Source organism: Carassius gibelio, chromosome B6, assembly GCF_023724105.1.
Source record: "Carassius gibelio isolate Cgi1373 ecotype wild population from Czech Republic chromosome B6, carGib1.2-hapl.c, whole genome shotgun sequence".
In the NCBI taxonomy this organism is placed as follows: Eukaryota; Metazoa; Chordata; class Actinopteri; order Cypriniformes; family Cyprinidae; genus Carassius; species Carassius gibelio.
In genome coordinates this window covers 22,097,906-22,117,120 of record NC_068401.1, presented here as the reverse complement: position 1 = coordinate 22,117,120, position 19,215 = coordinate 22,097,906, and positions in this window count along the sequence as shown.

The window sequence follows — 19,215 nt, the reverse complement described above, 5'->3', positions numbered from 1 at the left end:
CAACGCGCCGCACTGTTAATCTGAGTCGCTAGTTTGGCGCGTATAATTACACCTGGACCTGTCACATCCGCTTCCGCCGCCGCAACCAATTTAAACATCTCTGTCAGTCCCGACCCAACCACCGCAATGTATTGATGTTTTAAGGTAGGTTTTAATGAATAAGGCGGAGTCGGATTCGGTCATACCACCTCAGATTAAATTTTTTTCTTCCTTCCACGGCGTCCGTTGGCAGATTCATTACAGATGCTTGCCCACAACCCCCCGCGCGATATTTTCCGGCGGCTCGACTGTCACCCGCGTGGCTCACGCAGTTGTTCGTCCCCCTCATCACTATCGTTGTCCCAGAGAGATAGAACTGTCCAAAACAATTAACTCAGGACCTTTAAGGACAAGCGGTGAAGCATTTTAATCTCTTCGCACTTTCTCTCGGAGGTACGGTTAAAAGAGGCGACTAGACGGAAATACTTGACACTAAACTCGCTCGCATAAATAAATAAATGAATAAAATATGTTAAAGTTTACTGCAAAGCAAGCACATAGGCCTCTTATGGCATCCCTCTCATTTTTGTGAAATGTGAATGCGCACATGAATTAATTATTTTAATGTTAACATGGAAAATTTGTTATCACTTTAAGGTGTCCTTGTTACACGTTACATGTACTTACTATTATGATGACAATATGCAGAATTGCATGCAAGTAATAAGCTATATAAAATAGATTTATATGGCTATATAAAAATTAAATATATTTGCAACAAAGATAGTTAGGCTATATGTGGCACTTTACACTTTTGTGGCACTTAACATAATATTCATGTAGCCTATTAATTCTAGGTAGCTAGTTCTTCAATTTGAAAAAAAAAAGAAGATGTAATTTTATGAAGTATTAAGATGCATACATATGTATTCAAGGTCTAAGGGAATATGCCATTATGTTATTCTTGATGGTTACACGTGACATTTTATTGTGACAATTAACTTATATTAACTTATAAACTGCACTCCATATGATTTTATTCAATGCAGGCCAAAGTCCAAAGGCCGCTTGTATACCTGGCTCTCATTTTTTGGATCATACTATTCATCTAGAGGACACACCCAGGGGGCACAATTACCTCCTACACATGCTAGCCAAGAAGAGAAAATGACTGTTTCTGGATTCAGGACCTCTCAACCAGGGGACCTGGTGTTGGACCACTGTCCCCTCCACAATTATGCTCCCTTCTTCCTTTGAGCGCTGCCTGTTTATGAGTGGGCCCTCCGGAGGTCATTTTCTGAGATGATGCTTTGTCTGGGCTCTTGCTCAAAGGGCCTGGGGCCTGGCATGTTGTCTCTGGAGAGGGCATTGGATGACTGCTTTTATATTATCAGGGAGGAAAACAGACAGTTGAATCAAATTCTGGGGCCACAATCGACTGTGCTGTGAACGTCTTCTGCATTGTGTGAATCCCACTTATATCTCATTTACGGAGAACTCTTCAGCAAAAGGCTGTTCTTTAATTTTCCAAAGATGCCAGCCAGCTCTCTCATTCCTTTGGCTATTCTCTGTTTCTCTCTCTCTTTTGTGCACTCACTCTGGCCAACTCTTTTAGGGTCCATAATGAGTTCTGTGATTGCTGTGCGCCCCTGTGCCCTGTACTTCCCCTCTCTGCTCTGCAGCAGGTTAATGAGGATCGGAGAGATCAGCATGCCGCTGTTAGACATGTCACACACGCTGAGGTGTTGAACAAACCCCTGTCCATCTTTGGCACTGAGCCTGGCAGATCCTCCTCTCTTTTACCCCGCCAGTGCTGCTAGCTACTCTTTTTAGGAGAGATAATATTTACATACTGTATGTATTGCATCATATTGTACTTTCTTTGTTTCATTTTCCTTATCTGTTGATTTATTTGTTTGTCTTCTAATCATTTTAATTTGAAAAGTCATGTTGAAGGAAGAAAATCTCTCCTCTTATTTCTATAATTTCCCTTGGTTATTAACATTAGGCCCCAAATGTTACTAAAATGTATTTCCAAACATTACTAAATTTAGGAGCTTAGAAATAAATATGGATGCGGCAGCTGTAGTGATGCTGTTGGTTTATTGTCAGTTTTAAAGAGTTACTGACATGAGAGCCTTTTTTTGTGTTAATCTATTTGAAAATAAATAAATTATGCAATTCATACATACAATGACTTTGATACACATTTTATGTTTTTAATTTATAGACATTAATGAAGAGAAAGCCTTATTTAAACAATGCAACACTTGTAAACAAACTTTTTTACTATGATTATTTATTTTCAAATGTTATTTTATTTTATTTTTAAATTGTTTTGGTATTTTCACCTTTTATTTTGAGGGTTGAAACTTGATCGGCACGGACTACTATGATTATTTCTTAGGGGGAAAAAATACTTTAAAAAAACTTATTTTTTGCTTATTAATGTTTTAAAAACTATAAAACAGGAAATGATATCATTATAAGGACACTGGATGACCCATCATTATAAGGACTCTGGTCGACCCCGATGAATGTTTGTCAAAGTCAGTAAGTCTCTTAAAATATCAAATAATATGACCATTTTGAAGCAAGGTGTGACTGTTTATGTATTAATAATTCAAGATATTTGTAAAATATACTTAAATCAAAATAATTAAGGTGTGTACACTCGCAAGGAGTAAGCAAACATGTAATTACTTTTTACTTAATGGTTGCACCACGAGACATTTCATAGTAAATGAATGTAAACTTTTCAAAGTTTTCAAAATCAAATGAAACCAACATGAATTCAAATAGTACATTTTAAAGAAGTTTTTCCTTTCATTATCACAGACACCCCTATTTGTCACCATACACATTAGGGAAAACTTCTTCTCACTAATGATCAGAATGAGTTTGCACCCATTCTCTCTTTTCTTCTGTCCTCCCCCTTTCACATCCCAGCCTTTCCACACTCTTCCTGAGAAAAATGATCGACACAGTGTACTGGAAGTGTGAGCGTAAGAAAGATTAAATCCAAGTTTCTTTCATCCATGAGTGCTTTCATGTCTTTTTTCAAGCAGAGAATTATCAGCGCTGGTACTCGTTCAGCAGGGACTGATGGGAGGAGGTGTGAAGAATGATGAAGTAAGGTGCCTGATGAAGAGGGATTTTACTGAGTATCCGCCTCTTTTGTCTGGAATTGTTTTGGTCGCGAGATTAATAAAGAAAGTGAGGCGACAGTCTAATCAAATATGTCATTGTTCATTGAATCTGAGACTGACATGAAGAATCCTGAACTCGCAGTAGAAAAGACCAGTTCAGCTTCAAGATTTAAGGATCTTAGAAGGAGGGATTTACGTCTGACCTCAATACACACAAGGTTTTAATGAAACAACCGAATACAGAGGCAGCATGCAAATGTTATTAAACCACCTCTGAAGGAAAAAAAAAAATAGAATAACATCCCTTTCTATAGAAAGGAATTTTTCTGATATTCCTGGCCCGTCTTCTAATCTCCTGTGTTTTTGAAGACATTTTTTTCATTAAATTTGTGTCAGGACTAATTTTGAGGCAAATGAATACAGATGTCAGGGTGCCATCGGATCCCATGGCAGGGCTCTTAATGAGATAACAGGCTTTAGTCAAAGAATTAACACTATTGAAAAAATGAGATTAGCTGAATGGATGCAGATCCGGCTGGAACGATGGGCTTGGTTTGTGCCGTATCAGACTGAGAGACCTTCGCTGCCAAATCACAAATCTATTTCCAACGTTGGTATTAATTATCAAACTAAAGCTGCTGTTGCGTGTTGATTCATCAGGGTACGCTCCTGTATTATCTCCCATTAAGCGGAAAAAAGGAGAGATTATGTGGGCCTTCAGGGGCGTTTTATAAATTCTATGAGACTGTTAAACCATGTCATGGACTTTGGAGGATAACACCAGCATGGTCCTATGTGCAAGCTTCCTTTGCATGTGCTTAAATGCACCTTTAAGCCTAAAATTTGATTATTTATTTTAGTTTTCAATTAACTTTGAACATCTTGGCCCAGTGTGGAGGAGTCGACTTGCAGAGGAGATGTGCTTTGTGTGCATATAGACAGCATAAACAAGAGTGCTCGATGGCGTCTGGCCTCTCGTGCGAGCTGTTTGCTATATTATACTCTGCATTCTAGGACTGAACAGCCATACAATAACTTTCTATTCATGCTTGCCTGGCATCCGACATAATGATTAACGTAAATGCACATCTTCTATTGTGGACGCGACGGGTGCTGGCAATGCAGTTTGCATGTAAGACGGTATGCCAGCTTACCCAGATGCAACACCCATGTGATTGGGGGAAGGAGTTGAGTTGATTCAGTGCCGCATTGATTGGCAGCCTTGTCTGTGGCGGTGCCTTGCTGATTATCCCAAGCACACAGGGAGCCTATCACAATCACACAGGTAATAATCTCCCAGTTGCACGCTGCTATTTCACACATGGATGCGGCCTGTGATGAGAAAAGTATGTTACAGTATCGATAAATAATTATGAGCGATGAGACTCTCTTCCTGTATTGGAAGTTGGCTGAAATGACTTCATAAAGCCGGGGGATTGTGGGAGAGGTGATGTTGTGACAGCATCTTTCTGCCGGCTCACAATCACACCATGATTATGCAGTGTGAGCACATCTCGCTGTCCAGCGCGCATGTGAGCATCTCGGCTCTCGACTGATGCTCTGGTGTTTTATGCATTTCCCATCTGATGAGTCTTGGTACGCTGATCAGAATGGTATTCTTCACCCTATTGACAATGACAACTCTGACGCCTTCGCTGATGTATTCTGGCGGACTCACTGTTTAAAAATGGGAACAAGGAAGGTGACACCTGAAGGAAAGCAATGGGTACGTGGAAGAAGGAGATTGAAAGAATGACAGGCAGTCACAAAAAACAAAAAGTTGACAGGATAAAAATAGAGAAATGTACAGAAGGAAAGAGAAGGTATGAATGGAAACAGGTGAAGAAATGGGAGAGTAAACAGTCGTAAGAGCAAAAAAAGGGAGATTTAAAAAGAGAGCAGGTAAATGAAAGCAAGAGAGGGAGTGTTGCAAAAAAGGGGGTGAGGGTGCAGCGCTAGATGGGAGGGGGACAAAATGAGACCAAATTTTCTTTGGCAATCTCGTCTCTCCTGCTGCAGGTGTGGGGCTATTTCACTAAAGCAGGCCAGACGCGAATGTCATTAGTTCCTAAGCCCCAGGTGAATTTGCCACTGTTCCACATGATTAACCCAGATAATTGTGTGTTGATAGCGAGCATGGTCGATGGAATACAATTTTCAGGCCAAGATTCCTAAACAAACAGCTCAGCAGAGGGCTGGGAGGTGAGGGTGTGTTGTTCGTGTATGTGAGTCTGTGTGCATGGTTTAGGTGGCGTGGTGAGCAGTGACTGGCTTCGGTGTAACCTGCAACACCTCGCAAAACAGAAATAGTTTGGTGTTGTAAAAAGTTGGGTAGCTGTAGTCTCAAAGGTGAACATACTGGAAAAAAACATAGCAGACAAAAATAAATTATGTCTATAGCATCTTAACTACAGTATAGAAGCAAAATGCATTAGTATCATTATAGTGTAACTAAAGAGTTCAGAGCACAATTTGTTGAAGAAGCATCACTTGTAATAGTCCTAAAATAAGGTTATTCTCTTTCTGACTCTGATTGCATTGATTCAGATTTGCAGTCTCTGTTGATTGCTTACTTTTCACAATGTTCTTAAACCCTAACATTGTTATTTTGCTATGTCAGTGTCACTGAATGCATTTCGGACTGTGAAGATAAGAATGAATCTCTTCTCCAATTAACTCCATTTTACACATTTTCTATTATCATTTAACACCCCCCCCCCCCCTACCAATACTGACACTTATAACCTATAACACCCAGTTTCAGTGTCTGTCGTGAGCATGTGAAAATAAAGCATTTGGTCCAGTTTTAGCATGTGATTTGTCACACACACATGCAGACACACACACAAAAACAAAAAGCTGATGCGATGCAAATGTAAATTCAAGTTTACTCTCTGACAGTATATGGCACTTATGGCAAAGCAGAAATTATCTGGGTAGCAGTGACTTTCCATCTCTGGAACCACCAGCAGCTCTGGGTATGTGACCAACAGAGCAAATCTCATTAGCTGCATTTCCATTACAGATTCATGCAAAACTTTTGGGATATTTGATATATATATATAAAATGATTACGAAATGACAATGTTTTCATCAACCGACGTTATGCGACTAAAACATTATTTTTCCTCTTATGATACATCAAGACATGTTGGTAGGTTTACATATATCTTAGCCACTGCATTAGCCATTATTTTAGACGAAGGTGAGTATTTTTTTTGCAAAGCAGCACAGAGAGCTGCTTCTGGGACACTTCTGAAACATGCTACAGCACGGCTGGTATAAGCACAAGCCAATGGCCACAATCAGCTCCGGTGGTGGAGCTGAAATGCACCTCAGATGTGTGCAGTGTAAAATTTTGGAATTTTGTACTTAAATATGATCAATATTCAAATTATATACAAATTTAAAAGGCATAATTTCAGTTAGGGGGGAAAAAGAATTTGGCTTCTCTTTTGAGGCCACAACAGGGTGCATCAAGCAAAATATTACGAATGAATGTTTATTCAAAGCAATAAAATAACATGACTATCTTTGAAAAAGTGCATCATGTTTAAAGTAATGTTTATAAATCCAATATAATTAATTAAGTTGATTAAATAATCAGAAACAAAAAGGATCATGTATGTATGCATAGTTTAATACAAAGGGCCGAAAACCAATCACAGTACTTTTTTCATTTAATAGCAAGATGCAGTGGGATACAAAAAAAAAAAAAAAAAAAAAAAAAAAACGCCCATAAAGTCTTGAGACATGTCTTTTAAAAGTTTAAAAGTTTTAAAAGTTGACATGGTTTTCTAAACATGCTCTCTTGTGCGAGATTCGAGTGGAATGGTGATAGATATCCCTATAGAAAATGTGATAATTATGCGTTCAGGAAGTGCTCAAAACATGTGACCACCAGAATATCATTGCTGCAGTGATTTGGAAATGAGAGCCTGCTCTTTGTTTCTAATTCTTTTATGCAAGCAAATGTTGGTGTTATTCTCTCACTTTTCATGAAGAAGCTGCTATTCCAAAGAATAAAAAAAGGTGTCTAGTTCAAACAACTAATTATTTTAGAAGCACTACAGTGCCTTTGGAAATAGCCACAAATGTTCTCAAAGATTAATGCTGTTTTTCTTCATCCATATCCGTTAAACTTCATTACCCTTGATAGACAACATGGTCTCAAACTTAACAGACAAACTTTTTTTTCACACATTATTAGTGAAATGGCATTTATATGAGTCATTAATAATATTTTCAGAAAATACATATTCATGGTACAAATCAAAGAACAATGGTTCCTGCATCATTTCACTCAATCTTCACACAAATGGCAAAACCCAACCCTCAGCATCTAATATTTGCATATCATTTAAATATGACCATTTGTTGCGCCTTAAGACTTGTGTGAAGACCTCCATCTCTATTTTATCAGTATACTACCATAAGCAGTGAAATGTATCAGATCAAATTCATTTTATCACTGTTTGAAAGAACTAGTACACCTTTGCTTTGTGGAGTGTCATGACCTGTCAGTAGCAGAGGTTTTATAAAGTCAAACATTCCCTTTTACAGCACAGAATTGGCGATGAAAATTTAAAAAGATGTTATATGAGGCAACACATAATTAAATGCTTTCAATGTGTACAGTTGACTTCTTTGGCTTGGGGAAAGGCTACAAAATTAGTTCAGAGCCCAGTGAATATAATCTCTGTCCCTGCATAAAGTGGGGTCCAAAAGTCTAATGGGGGGGGGGGGGGTGCATTTATTAATAACATATTTTATTTAACTTTTTCATTTTATAAAAATTAACTTATTATAAAATGAAAATAAAACAACAATAATATATATAAATATATATATATATTATTTTGTAACGTTATATAGAATATTAATAGTAGTATACTTAAGTAGATTTTGCACTACACTGTTTATAAAGATTATATATAATAAAGGAACCTTTTTTTTCAAGTGTAAGTGTTTGAATTTTTCAGTTAAACACTTCATTAAAAGTGTTATTCTTTCAGATAATACATATGTATAATTTGTAAGTGTGACGGGGCCAAGAGACGTGGGAACAGGAGCGAGGCCGGTGGAGTGATTGGGAAATGAGCGACACCTGCTCGACCCACCGGTCTCGAGTCCCACGGAGGAGATGGAGGGATTTAAAACTGGAGCGACGACAGTGATGGACGAGAGAGGACCAGGCCTGGACTTTATTTTGTGTTTGCTTTTTTTTTGTGCATGACAGTCATCCGCGAGGGGCTGACGTGCTGTTTTGTATTTATTTTGTCTTTAAAGTTTCATTTGATTGTCCGCCGGTTCCCGCCTCCTCCTTCCCATAGTTATTGAGTTTTTATCGTTACAGTAAGCATATTGAGTTCAATAAGAAAAATAAAAGTATTTTACTAGTGGTCTCAGACTTCTAGTTTCCTACTGTATACATATTGCTTTTTAATTTGAAAACAGGATCCGGAATATTTTAAGGTAAAACATAGCACACATCAAAAGATAAAGGCCAGAGAGGTGTTTCTGAATGAATTCAGCCACTCTCTGTTAGACCATCCAACAATGCACCAGACACAAACACAGCATACAATCATGAAGATTCATTGGAATTGTTCTAACATGGGACATTTCTCTGTGCTGAACAGGCAGGCTCTTTAGACCAACCAGTACTAACGTCTGGCTCATTGATTTGTCGAGGACATTCAGAGATAAGAGGACAAACAGACAGTGAAAAGAGAGGAGGTGCTGGAATACTGATGAGCATGCTGATATTGATCCCTCTTTGGGGTTCTCCTCCATGAGGGTGAAACTCACTCATTTAACACTCCAATAAGAGCACATCGTTACTGTACATGTAAAAGCTAAACTTAAGAATCTAGGATTTGGAGACACAATAATTCAACACATAATAAGCGCAATAGGTGCCGAAAAATCAAGCCGAGCGAGTATAAGTCTTTGATCTCGTGAATAACTGATTGTACTGTGACTGGGGTGCTCTTTTCTACTCTTTTCCTATAAGGACTGCAGTGACAGATGAAAGCTCATTACACAGCGTGGTGAGGAGAGGCGTGCAGAGGAAGTGGTTGGGGGAAGTGGGGCGCAGGGGTGGCTAATTGGGGTGTGTGATTACACCGGCTGCTGTTAGCAGGAATTAGGCAACAACAGACCCGGCAGTACGGCTCATCATCGCAGAGAGAAGAAAGTAAGGCGATATCGCTGATATTTCCCTAATTATACCAAACACCTTCCCTCTTGCAATATCACATAGCATAACACCAACATGCGCTCATTGTCTACAGGCACATGCAAAAAGTAAAAGTCAGGCATTTGGAATTGCAACTTTTCAACTATTTGGCAAAGTGGTCACATTTACTGTAAACTCTAATTTCAGTAGGATTTGAGATATTTTGACTTCTGAAAAATGCTTCTATGATAATTTTACGATTTGGTTTGAAGTTTGGTGAGCTATCATGTTTTGTTTCAACAGTGACTCTGTATGGGTCGAGATTCATAACAAAACTGAAGATCCACTACACTTCAATAATTTTAAACTGATCCATAAAATGAAGACTGTTTGGAAAGCGGTTATTTAATGTTTGTTTGTTTGTTAGTCAGCTGACACTGGCCCCTCCTGAAAACTGATTGGCCCCCCAGTGTGCCCCCACATTTCTACTTGTCTGTCACTCACAAATTCAAATTATAATCTTTCAGTTTAGTAAATAACTGATGATTGAGTCGCGATGCTTCTCAACGAGGACTAAGAATAGCGAGCTGCTGTTTTCCAAAAAAAAAGCACCTATTTTAAATAGCTGATGTTTTTCGATTAGCGAGTTGTTGCAGTGCAAGAAGTGTTTGGTACTAACGTTAACGTCTTTCGGTGTTAGACAGACCAGGTTCGATGACGATGTTATCTCCTAGAGCAGACCAAGATGCTAATCATTATATTTACTATGCTCCTCTGATGCTGAATTTAAAAGGGGTTTACTGCGTTACGATTTCGGCCGAATGAGCCGATAAAGGCAACAACGCAATTTAAAGCAATGGTTTTAAAAAAACTATAATAGCAATTCTAATAAAGTCATTATTGAATCATGCAGTCGATTAGCGACTTTTTTCACTCAAGTGAGGTGACGAAACAAATCGTGTAATGTTTATCTAACGCTCCACACTTAAGACTTTTTTTTTTAAAAGTCTATATGGGTGAGACACATGCAGAGGTGGGTAGTAACATTTACTTCGTTACATTTACTTGAGTAATTTTTCGGGGTAACTAATACTTTTCGGAGTATATTTAAAAATGGGTACTTTATACTCTTACTTGAGTAAATTTTTTGGGAAAAATCTGTACTTTTACTTCGTTACTGTGAGCGACGCACCTCTCGTTACTTTATCTTAATGCAATAAATGTTATAAATGCTTCAGTTTATTCCAAACGCGCCGTCTATTTTTCTCTGGGCAATGAGCGATGCCCATTCGCGAATGATTCATTCTTTTGAGTCAATTCTGTTCAAAGGCTTGATCAAACCAATTGGCAAACAAGTGAATTGGTTCATGAATCAGTTTGAAGGAGTCGTTTAGTTCCCTGAAGCAACGCGCTGAGCGTCAGAAGCGGTTCACTCAGAGTTGTAACGTTTATCATCAGCAGCGTTGAAAACGTGGCTATGGAACTGCACTGAATTGAAAGCAAATCTGCAAAGGCTATTATTTGCTTGCGATGGAGATCCTTATTAGATGAACGTGTGTGCTGTCTACTGTTTAACAGGTAATAACTTGGGCTACATTCGATTACAGTACACGATACCACTATGACAGTAGTTTGTTGTACGTGTGTGGCTTATAACAGAGGGGAGTCAAGTTGAATGCAGCTTCCAAAAGACAAAAAATAGCCGATTAAGATTTTATTAATTTTAATACAATCACACCGGTGCGAGTACGTTCAGCAAGTCATATCATCAGCTGCTAAATTCAGATCTGTGATCGCTTGCTGGCGCTGAGCCAGAGATAGACGTGTTTTTACAGCGCTGCGCATTATAACCAATCACACACGATTCTTTTGAATGCAATGGCCAATCAGAGGTGTTCCGATGAGTCATCGCTGAAATGCCAGTGCTTCCTTCACTCGCTCACTGACTGAATACCTCTTTCTGGCGAATCCTCTCGTCAGAAACAACAAAGTGCAGATGTGTGTACGAATCTATAATTAAGATATTGATTTCACAGTGTTAACAGTTTCAGTGATTTTAATGGGAGTTTCTGAGAGTGATTGCAATCTAGACTGTCAGTGAAAATTATCTTTAATAATGTAAATGTTATTTGCTCTCTTTCTGAACAATGAAAGATTAGTAGCAATATTTATATCACATTATATTAAATGTGAATTTAACATTGAAAGTTAAAGTCAGTCGTATTAAAAATATGTTATGGCATGAAACCTATATCTGTTACTTAAGTAAACAGACAGGGTTTTATAATAAATTGGAGTAAAGGCTGATGAAATATATACATTTACACACGCACACATACATTACATACATTTATCTATATATCTAAATAAAAATATGCTCCGTATATATGACCTAAAGTAACTAGTAACTAACTACTTGAGTAGATTTTTTTATCCGATACTCTTTTACTCTTACTCAAGTAACTATTCAAGACTAGTACTTTTACTTTTACTTGAGTAAATATTTCTAGAATTACTTTTACTTTTACTTGAGTAAAGTTTTTGGGTACTCTACCCACCTCTGGACACATGCAAAAACATTGGACTAATTAAGCTATTCTAAACTGTTTTATAGGATCCACATATTTTACATGTTAAATTAAAGCTACCTTTTTGAACAAGTAGCTTTCTAACAAAGTATGGATATATGATATTTTTAAATCAATATGCTCAAGATTAATTAGCCTTGACATAAGTAGATTTTGTTTATTCATCAATGCAAATTTACTGCAACTGCTGCTATGCAAATTGAATGGGATGTGGATAATAAACAAAAACATTATGAAATTATATTAAATTTATATTAGTTATATTAATTAATTAATTGTGTATTTATTTCTATGAATTATTAATGTTATTCTGCATTTATATAAATAAGGCTATTATATATATATATTATATAAGGCTATTATAAATAAATTATATTATTATTATTTGTGAGTTGTACACTATTCATACATTGGATTATTTTATTTATTACAGTTTTTCTTTCACTTTTGTAAAGTGAAAAGTTAATACAAATTGTATTTGATTTTTTTTTTTATTTAGAGCAGTGAATAACTGCTATTAAAATATAATAGGGTATCACTGTTTATTACTGATTTTAAAGGTTACTGAACTCTTGAAATGATTTGGATATACAGTTCAAACAACACAAGATTGGCCCCTCTGTATTAATCGTGGCCCCTCTTGTGCCCCCCAGTTGAAAAAATCCTAGAATCGCCCCTGCCTATAACCATAGCAAGACACCCTTATAAGCCGGCTTGATCTCGTCAGTGTATTCCAGAGCTTATCAAAGCTACAGGTGCTGCACAAGTGGAGGACATCAAAAGCGCCGCACCTCCTAATAAAACAATGTTGTTACAATACTTGTCTTTGAACCTCATCTAGTACCTTGCGACAAAGGCTCAATGAATAAACACCAAACCATGCAGAACTACCCCCACCGTCTTCACCCACCGGCGCTTTTGTTTCCTACTAATAAAATAAATGAAAAAAGTCCGCAATAGCTAAGATCAACAAACGTCAGATTTCCCTCGAGATCGTAGAACATAGTTTTTTTTCTTCTTATCCGAACTGGGGTTAACATTAAACACTTGTTCTTTACTGAAGCAGACATCGGATAGCCTATTCGATTACTTATAAGGTAGTCAACATTTGAAGTAGATCAACAAAGTTAATCAAAGTTAATCAAAGTTGTCCTAAGACAAAAACGCATTTTGGTTTTAGGACAACTTTGATTAAACGTTTTGATCCACTTCAAATGTTGACTAGTAGTTTAGTTTTTCGTTTGGGTGTGAATAGGCTACTGCAAAGAACTTCCGTTACAATCTTGTCCACTAGATGTCGCTAAAGTATTGGAAAACAAACTGATCGGGTTGCTGTGTTCACCTTCTGGAATCTGCAGGCAAACACTGAAATCTGATCTCTGCAGAACTTTCGTTCAAGCAGCAGAACCTATTAAACAACAAAGAATGCATATTAAGCTCATAAGAATATTTAAACAATTTAACTTACCAGTAATAAATGTTGGAGTTGTTGTGCAATTTAATGCCTTCAGCCCAGGGAACAGCGTAAAGAAATTGGGGATCAGGAGAAAATTGTGCACGACAAGGATGCAAAATCAAGACGCCCCCTGGTGAACCGAGAACACAGAAATCCTCTCTCAAGATAACAAATAACGAAACAATTGCAATGTGTTAAGTGTATTATTATTATTATTATTATTATTATTATTATTATTATTATTATTATTATTATTTTAATAAGAACCAAAATACCACTTTCATTTTCCTGTAATCTCACAATGAAAAAGTTGGCCTTTAACTGATTTAATGTAATATTTGGCTAAAGGACATTATTTGCAGTCAAAAATATTAACATATTAAAAAAATATGAATTATATATATATATATATATATATATATATATATATATATATATATATATATATTTTTTTTTTTTTTTTTTTTTTTTTTTCTCAATAGAGATTTGACTTTTAACAGCTAGTTGGAAAATGTGTAATGAATTGCAGGCTATTTATTAGGGAAATCATCATTAAGTTTTAATTTTTTTTTTTTTTTTTTAAACATGAGCTATAATGCTAGAATGACATTAAATATGCCAGCTTAATTTTAGACAGCAGATAACTCTGCATACAGTGTAATTATATATTGTAAAAAAACAAAATCATCATCACTAAAAAAAAAGAACAGCAATAGATGCAATAAAACAGAAATAAGTATCAACATCTGAGCATAAATAATTGCAGAAATTTACAATAAGGGTCACAGAAGCAAAATACAGTGATTTAATTTGCCTTAGATACAATGAATTTATTTGAATAATATTATGTCAAAATTATATTGCCTGTTTCTCTTCCACTGACATTTTGTTTTTCAAAAATCTTAGTAAAAAATGCATAATGATAATGATTATCCTACAGATAAGATGCCTAAATATCATAATTTACATTATGGGTTATCACAGCATATGAAAGGGTTGTGTGATATTACGCTAGAGGAAGGTGGATTTTGATGAACTCAATTCAGTTACACTAAAAGTAATTTTAATATAATTATTTTCATCCCGCAATTGGATATAATACTTTCTTAATCTCAATTACAAAAGAAGAAATTTTAATACGGGGGGAAATGCAGAATTGAACATATATATGTGACACGAATTAGCACAAAAAGCAAACAAAAACAAAACAAAATAACACTATATGAAACCCCTGTCATTTTTGAACATTATGTAAACTGGATGACAGTTAACAAAAATCACAATGTAAACTCTACAATCACATAAATATTTTATTATTATAAATAATAACTTAGAAAATCCCAAGCAAAAGTTGAAGTACTAAGTAACACATTCTGAATTTATATCCAAACGTTGATGACAGGCTGGATATACAGAATGCAGAAGAACATCAAGGCAGATAATTGAACTCCATATTAAACTGTGCACCATTGTTTTAAAAGGCCTCTCTGAATGTTCTTTTACCTGCTGCCAAATGACTTACATTTGCATGTCATTGGCCGCCCCTACTTTCATCTAAAATAACACTCATTGCGTAATAACAAGATGAACTGTGTCAGAAATACCTACTGATGCTCCAGTGCGGAGGTACATCTGCCTGCCTCTCTTCTCCTGCCGCACGCTGTTTAGAGCTGCACAAAGGGTGATGGGCAGTCGTTAGGTGGACACTCGGGCTTTTGATTTTTAATTGTAATTGTAATCCTCTCCACTTGAGGGCTGAAAATGTGCCGTTTGAAATCTGGACGGAAGATGGATGGAGGGGGAGAGGCGATGTTCAGAGAGGCCCTCTTCATGCTGGCGATACATTAAAAGGTTTAATCCAACTGAAATGTAAATCACAGTTCTTGAAAACAAATTAAGGGGAAAGATAACAGAGCCGCGCACCATCAATACACCATCAGCACGGTCTCTGGCGTGGCCTACTCTGTGCCTGAAATTACGCCAGCCTTGTTACCATGGGTAATGGTACACTGTCAGGTGGGCTGATTGCAAGGTTATGGTAAACAGAGCAGTCAGGCAGCGTTGGATGAATTGGGGAGAAGAACAGACAGGCCATCACAATCACCCGGCGGTTCAGACAGACCACACTCGCTCGTGGTTATGGTGATCCCTCATAATTGTGTATTCAACTTCAGTGATTTTGCGGGGCCCCCACACATTTTTTTTCTGTCTGACATTACAAGCAGTGTAATTGTAGAATAACACAACAGCGCTGTCTACCTTGACCCTATGTTGAGCTGAATGTTGCTCGAAAGATGCGACCCTCTGAGCATTGCATTTTTATGGTGATTATTGTTGCCCAAGAAATACTTTCATCTCTCAAATGTATCTACTTTTTCTCTCAAACTCTCCGAAACAATGCAGGACCTCAGGGTTTAAGGTTAGGAGTTAAAAGCAAAGGCAGATTTGAGCCTTACCATTGTACCACACTTCCCTGGCGTAAAGGATTTCTGGGTGTCGTCAGTAAGAGAGAGACAGGTCAGCCTGTTGGCCAGTTTCTTTTTCCTGCGCTTCTCTTTTATCCCCTGTGGCACCATTATCCACCTCAATCAGTTCCTTGTTTGGGCCTCTTTGACTCAATTAAGGAGAGTTGAAGTTACAAATTTGTTACAAATTAAGCTTGTTGAGATCCTGAAAAGTTGAGCGGGGCCACAGAAAGGGTTGAAGTAGTTTGGATGAGTGTAGCCGAACTTGCCCCTCATCCCTGGCCGGGGGCCCCGATGCTAGCGATACCCTGAGGTCTGGAGAAGAGGCTATCCTTCTGGAGCTCCCTCTCCATTAGGGAACAATCAACGGCATTGTTAGCCATGGAAGTGATGAGATTGCAAATGGAATCCTGCTGGAGGAAACAAAGATGGTGGGATCGTTTTAGTGTAACCGGAGCGCTAGGCAGGTGCCCCTCTCTGAGGCTTTAATTGATCTCATTTGTTACTTATACCTCCCGATCAGACTGTTATCACCGCGGCCCCGTCACGGATGGTCCCGCCATGTCACTGTGACGGCAAGGTGATGGGTTGCTGGGGGGGTGCACGACCAGGGCGAGTAACCCAGGAGAACTGCCCCTCTACTCTTACCGGCTTCATTTCAGGAGCGCTTACCGTTGCCCTGAAACAGGATGCTCCCAAATATCCCAATTACACCGGCACTTCATGTCCTATTGTAACAGGATTTCTCTTACTTTCCTCTCTGTACAACACAAAGAGGCTGATTGTACTTCAAGCAGTGGCCCAAACAGGCATGTCTGTTTTACAGGAAGTCAGCGGATCGCATGTGTGGATAATTGCCCAAAGCTTTCAATGGCCCCCAGTAGAGTCCTGTAATAGGCCCAGAGTTATGTAAACTGTCATTTTTACAGCTGCCTCTTTACGCCCCTTTCTTGGCTCCAATTTAAACTCATATGAACAACACTCTTACACTGATAGCATATACACTGATAGCTCATTATCTCTGTGAGATTCAAACAGGCTGCCAACTAAGCAAGTTCACCTGACTGTATTTTATTTGTTTTCTTACTTGGAAGTTAACGCATTTGAGAAGCTACTAAAGAAATTCATTCTGCTTAGTCCTTTCACAGTTAACTATTAACATAAGAATAGTATCTGGTTGATGATGATGAACTTTTCTTCACTTAAAGATCACTAGTGTTTCCGTGAAGTCAGTGTGAGTGCGGCGACCAAGCAACATAGACTATGTCAGTTTTAGTTCAGTGAACAAATGAACATTTGAGCTTAATAGTCCCTTAGGTGCAGCGGATGGTCGGTCAGTTCTTTTGTCTGATTTTGTTCCATCTCTGTCTTTTTTGTTTTTTTTTAAACCATGTCACTGTCTTCAAAGTTGGTGTGAGGCTCTAAACCTCGCCTGGAGCCCAGCGTGCAGTTGAGTTGGCTGTCAGAGGAAGTGATGGTGGCTTTACAAACCCAATTAGCAAAATTCTATCTGATTTAAAAAACGAATCACATTTTTACTTCACCCCCATCCGTCATCTGCCAATTTTCCTGGAAGTTAAAGTGCCACCAATTACTGCCCAGCGGCACTAGCTCTGGCACAAGCGCAGCATGTTTCAGGCGTCGGGTGGCATCTTGTGTGGCTTGGTCTTTGTCAGCGGGAATGAGAATGAAATTAGACTAATAGGAGGCTTGTTTCCAGCCACTGATTAAAAGGCCTAGGAGTTCCTCGGGCATTGCCTAGATCCAGGTCTACACATCCTCGGCGAGAGCGAACGAAGGCGAGAGGTGGCTCCTGTAATGTCATTTCGGACATCAGCACGTCTGTCTCCTCAGGGTCATTCTTCCTCAGACTTACTTTTTTGTCCACGGAACACGGGCGAGGAAACACACTCTTCCTTTGGGGTGCTAATTAAGGGGAGCATCCAAAATTAATCAGCAAATTCACTAGGGCGAAGGGCGATCTGTTTGAAGGCCTGGAAACAAAGTGCGCTTGAACCAGGCACAAAGAAGCCCTCGGCTATGGACTCAGAGAAAAACAAGTGCACAGACGGCGATCTGACACAAAAATTCATATAAGTATAAAATTTTACACTCATTTTTCTTGTCAGCTTGTCACATTGAATTATATAGGTTGATTCGCTTATCTGGCTAAGCGAGATCATATGAGCCCGGTCATCTGAATATCATTGCATGGTCAACGTCTTCAGAGAGAGCGAAGAGCGCATCAAAAGACACTTCAGAGATGCTTGAGCATTGCAGAAGGCGCTGTCGAACAGACGCTGTGAAATTACCCCCCTCCAAAAAAAAAAAAAAAAAAAAACAACCGAAAAAATCTGTAAAATCTGGGGATGTTTCACAGCCTGACTTGGCCTTGTGTTAACGTCACACGCTCGCCCAAACCCTGCCATTCTGTTCGGCGCCTTACCACCCCCTCAGAAGAACATGACACGTTCTCCCTCCAAAGAAATCCATGCTTCTTTATACACTGCAGATGAAATGTCTTATATAACTGCTTCTTTTTCTTTTTTGTCTTTCTCATTCTCTCTCTTTTTTTTTAAGCAGTCTCTAATTAACGGAGGGCCTGGAGGCTATTTGTGACCTTTTGCTATGTAAATATGAGCAGGCCCTGGCTTGTAGACTGTCAGGAAGAGCTTGGAGACAGAGGCAAACCCTGTGTTTCAGCACTCTGGGCATCTTTGGCACTTTGCTAGTGATACGACGGGGTGAGGTGTTTGTTTGATAATGGCAGTTGACTGATTTTTTGACAGGTTCTTTTGACACTACAGTCTGGTGCAGCAAGCATGCAGTGACTGTCTGCTGTCACTCATCTACACGTCTATCAGAGCCTCCTCTGTGAAGGTGCCCTGGTGACTCAAATGTGCCGGAGAGGTCATTTGGAGAGGTCAAAGTGCCCTTGTTTTTATATATGCTGTTTCGGATTTTTACATATGCATAATCTCAATCAGTGATGACATGTTGATTTAAAAGATAAATTCTATAAAATACTTTACACGTTTAAATGCTTAGTGCAAGGTGAAAATTGTGTGGTTTTATAGTATGTAATATAAAAACACCTTTAAACTCAGTGTATTGCATAGTACAAACTTCACATTTAAAAGTGCATCTTGTTAGATTAATGTTTTTATGAATAAGTCAAATTCATTGTATTTTACAAAGTGCTTTTTGTTTGTGGTGTGTTAACGGTTATTTTATCATGCACTCATTTTAAACAACTGGTGGTCATTAGTGCAAATTGTGTTGCATGTTATTTTGACAAAACTTTTCTAAATTATTGTAGAATTATTTTATTTCTAAATTTATGACCTCATTAATTGACAGAAATGGAATATACTTTTACATCGCAAGACTATTTTAA